The following is a 4,822-nucleotide window of genomic DNA, read 5'->3' as shown; positions in this document are numbered from 1 at the left end:
CCCCTTAGATAAGATAAGGGGTCTCTTATATAACGCATACTAACAATAATTAAGAAGGGGTAGAGACCCTTTATTAAAGATATGGGGTCTCTTTGATAAATTAATTTAAACCCCACATCTAAGAAAGGGGGTCTCTTTGATTTTTTTCTAATATTTTTTATTAAAAAAATTGAAACCCCCTATCTCACCTAACATGTCTCTTTGTCATGTTTTTATGCTAAAAAAAAATGCTGATTAGAGACCCATTCCCTCACCTAACGGGTCTCTTTGACAATTTTGGATTTAAAAAAAATATTTTGCTGACGTTTCTCTACCACCATCATTACCTACAAGCAAAAAAATGATTTCTTAAATTTCAATCTAGCATTAATGAGATAATCTACCACATCCATTCAAAACTTTATGTTCCCTCAAATAAAAAATCTGAACATTTATGTCTAGCTATCAAAATGTGTCAGGCTTTCAGCACAGAACTTCAAATTAACGTGAGGTGAATAGATGTGTGAATCATGAGAACACTCGAAGCTGCTATGAAAGCTGCATAGATTAAACCCATCCCTTTTGGCTCTCTTAGATTTGGCTCTCCTGTTGTGCGCTTGTGCCACTTGTGTACATTATAATGCAGACATCAGTCTTCTGTTTCGAAGGGAGTTCACAAACCATAGTTCCCTAGAACAACAAACAACCTAATTAGTCACAATTAGCTTATAAAAAGAAATTAATTGAGATGACATTTCTACACGTTGTGGAGACGAATTCAAAATAAGAGCGAAAAAAGTTGAGGAAACTCGTCCTAAGTCTTATGATTCTACTTAATTTTCATCTCAGGCCTTTGTCCAAGAAAAAAAAAATTAGCTCATGACACTTACCAATTGAGAGAATTCATCCCAAGAGAAACAACATACGCTGCTACCTCAGCTTTCTTCCTTTGTGTGCTTGAGACATTCTCAAAGCTGACAATGGTTGCGGACCAAAATTGAATGCATCTCAATAAATAATAAGTAACTAAGCAACCAAAATCTTAAAATGATTTGATAAGCACTTTCTCCGTTTACCTTTTTTTAGGTAGTTACACTTTGATAAGCATTCTAGTATCTGCATAGGCATCAAAACATAGCATCATCAAGTCAGGAACAAAGACTGAGAGTTTTTTATATTTTTTTTAATAGCGAGACAAGTATATCAATCATCCAAGACAATGCGCATGTCAGTCCTGACACGTCAATAACATCCTATATGTAGAAAAAAGAAAAATACTTCGCCTTTATTCTATTTATCAAAGATCTTCCTACTTTTTATTTGTGTATGTTCTTCAAAGTTATTCAAAGTTCTTTCTACTTGTGCTTTATTCCAACCTTGGAAAAAAAATCCCTCTTTAACCTCACTTATTCCAGCACACTGGTTCACTTTATACGTTGATAATACCCATCCGGCCCATGTCTCTAAAAACAAATTTCTTCCCTATGCAAAAAGTAAAAAAGGAACCACTTTCAAGTAACCTCAAATTTTCTTAGTTTCAGCAGTTACAATAAATAGGATGATCCATGGAAAACGGAGGAAAATTAAACAACATAGACAGATAAATACTCCACCGGAATACAAAGCACTCTGTACTACGCAAACAGTAAAACACAAAATAAAAAGTTATTACATGAATATGTGTTTTGTATGAACTTTCTCGGAGAAGAAGGAACATGGAGGACTCCAATATTCTTAAATGAAATATTTATTATATAATTGTTTTCCATATTAAAGATGCAAGTTTCCTACTGTCCTCTTGTTTGGTCCAGATTTATTGAAATATAATCGATAAAACTAAGTGATGGCCATAGCAGAATGAATTCATAATTTTTATGAGTAGAAAAATTGGAGGAGGTCTCAAAATTTCCCTTACTAAGAGAATGATAAAATTACCATTTATTTTAATACTCAAATGCTCAAATACTTTTTTTATAGCAATTAGAGATATGATTTTGAGCAAAGTACCTGAATAACGTGTAATATATTGGAAATGTCAAGACACGAGCCGCAACATCAGTGCACACTAGCACACGACCCCTTTCTCCGAAGTCAACTAAGTTATTTGTAGGTTCTTGAAGAGAATTGTTCCTATGGTAGCAGAAACATTGGATCCCAGAAGTCTGCAGTATTTTAGCTACTGACTTTACTGCATCAACAATATTCGCAAACACCATTGTCTTATTTATAGCAGCATCAGAGCCATACGAGTTGGACTTGACACCTTGATTCACTACATTTACAAGTGTATCGACTTGAGTATTAATAGACACCTCTACCCACCTCTGTTCTAACCTAAAGCACCAAAAAACAACTAGATGATCAAAATCTTATAACTCAGTAAACTCAGAAACCAGATCTTTTTGAACAAAAACTAAAGAGACTTCAGCATGGTTAATGATGAACTCCACTACTTTAGGACCTGCATGACATAACACAACACTATCAATTCGTCTAAGATGCCAAGCATGGAAACATATTATTAGCCAGAGAAAAATAGAGTCCAGAATCTCAAGGTGGCGTACAATGGTACATAGGATATAGCCTAACCGTTGCAACCCTAAAGTATCAGCAAATCTATTCCTGTCACTATCTATCGCATTCGACTGTTGCACGATAAACAACAACTTCATTCAGTGAATCAATGTTCAAACCTGCTATATCAACACAAATTGAATTAGGAGATTTAGACAGACTAACAAACCCTCTCTAGACAAACTCAGTACAATGTGCAAGGAAGAAAATTAAACATACAGAGTAACTGATAAGCATGACGAAGAATTTCTTGCGAAGCATCAATTGGGACTAAAACATACTTAATCGACTTCTACTTCTGCTCCATCAGCCAATCTTTTAAAAGTACCACAAGGAACCGGCTCAATGTCCTAAGGGCTCAAGATGCTTAAGGTACCGCAAACTACCAACTATGAAGGACATAATCATTTAAATTTCTATGATAAGAGTTCAGATAAGAAAAGGGATTTCACAAGGTGAGACAGATGGACAAATACCTGAAGCTTAGGCCTAAGTGCCTCAAGAGGTCCTTTAGGCTCGTTTGCGCCTTGGTGATTCCCAGAAACTAAAAATTGCAGTTAACAAGGTGAAGCCAAAACATTTTTTTTCTGAAGCTAAAATTCATTGAAATGAGACATGAAAGTGTAGTGTAAAACATCAATATTTTGAAATAAATTTTTAGAAAACATCAGTATGCGTACAACTTTCTCCCAATTATACAGTAGCAAAATATTACCATTCATATTAAAACCCTTTCCCAATTAATTTTTATTAAAACTAATTCAACCACGAATCATTGATTAAATACAACCATCATTCCATTCACCAAAAATCCCACCAATAATTTCTAACCACAAACAAAAGGAAGTCATAAAATCCACATGCCACATGATTCATGACTCAAAAGAACTCCATCAATAGAAAACAATACAACATATGATAAATGTGCACAAGCAGAAACATCAAAGATAACCAACTATTTCAACTATATCAAGAAAATCAAATGCTTAAAACTCAACTAAGCAATTATAATTACAAATTTACATAACTAGAGACGATAAGCCAACCTACTGTAAGTATCACAAACACATGATCATTTCAAAAATTACAAATGGTTATCAAATAATACCAGGAAAATAAAATTACAAAACATATGGTTGACCCTTAAATTTTTTCGGACAATCACCAACATATTATAACAAATTCAATCAAAATTTCAATACAGAAAAACAAGCAGCTTTATATTACCCAAGAGGCTCAAAGGATCCACGGGTTACAACTTACAACTGACGAAGTTAAAGTCTTTTATTTGCTCCACAACTACTATTCTAGTCAGAGTAATAGAGAGTTGAAAAATTCAATTGAAGTACCATCAAACATCAATTAAAGAGAAGAAAATACAAATTGAAGTTGAAACCATCAAACATCAATACCATCAAACATCAACTGAAGTTGAAAATTTCAGAATAAAACCTAACTTTGTAGCAAATAATACAAATTGAAATCGAAATAACCCACAAGAAATTCAGAAACTCAAAATAAAAATTAAAGAGAAGAAGAAAATGATGAAAAGAAAAACCTAAATTTGTAGTTCGCTGGTGGTGAGGTCGCCAATGGAAGAGTATGTTTCTCTAACCCTTATTTCGACGGAAGAAGAAAGAGGAAAAGTGAAAAAGGGTGAATTGGTTTCGGGTTGGATAAATTGAAGGAAAGTGGAGACCCGTTATATTAAATGACGGGTCTCTTCGTTAATTACTTTATTGTTCCAACATAATGGTGGGCCATGTGTTATATTAGAGACCCGGTTATTTTAAAAAAAAGAAACTTGTTTCGTCCTTTTATATACTAGAGAGCCGTTAATATAGATAACGGGTCTCTATCTTTCTCCCTCCAATTTAAAAATTGGTCATTTGATACATAAGAGATCCGTTATCTATTATATTAGATCTTATATATTAAAGAGACCCACTATGTCATTCAAAAGGTCTCTTCTTAAGGGTATCTTTTCCCATTTTTGTAGTAGTGTTCGTCGTATACGATACGATAAATAATAGCCGTAAGGTATTAGTCGCGAATACCAAGGGCATCGGAGCTGCCGTCCCGTCGAGCCAAGCACGCAAGGGTGCAAGGCCCAACGAGCCAGCAAGCTCGCGAGCAAGGCGAGCAAGCCAACCCGCGTTCTGGCACGAGCACGCAACAACGGCGGTGTAGGGGTTTTTTTTGTGTCAAAACTTGTTTCCCGTTCTACAAGAGAGGCGTTTCTTTAGAAAACCGTAGAATTTTTGTACCT

The 4,822-nt window shown here is 34.7% G+C and overlaps 1 long non-coding RNA gene across 4 annotated transcripts; it reads right to left on the bottom strand.

Annotated features, from left to right (window-relative positions):
• Positions 1-344: 344 nt before the first annotated feature.
• Positions 345-4,237, bottom strand: LOC110776088 (uncharacterized). 4 transcript variants are annotated; one of them, XR_002529989.2, is made up of 5 exons: positions 3,030-4,237; positions 1,987-2,942; positions 1,056-1,095; positions 870-953; positions 345-669 (listed from the first exon to the last, which is right to left on the bottom strand). It is a non-coding gene; the product is annotated as an uncharacterized lncRNA (long non-coding RNA). The 4 variants fall into 4 exon arrangements; XR_008924111.1 differs by having other exon boundaries at positions 1,987-2,672; positions 2,773-4,235; XR_008924110.1 differs by having other exon boundaries at positions 1,987-3,097; positions 4,112-4,126.
• Between the last annotated feature and the right edge of the window lie 585 nt (positions 4,238-4,822).

This window comes from Spinacia oleracea, chromosome 6 (genome assembly GCF_020520425.1).
Source record: "Spinacia oleracea cultivar Varoflay chromosome 6, BTI_SOV_V1, whole genome shotgun sequence".
Classification (NCBI taxonomy): Eukaryota; Viridiplantae; Streptophyta; class Magnoliopsida; order Caryophyllales; family Amaranthaceae; genus Spinacia; species Spinacia oleracea.
This window is presented reverse-complemented; position numbering and strand designations above follow the sequence as displayed.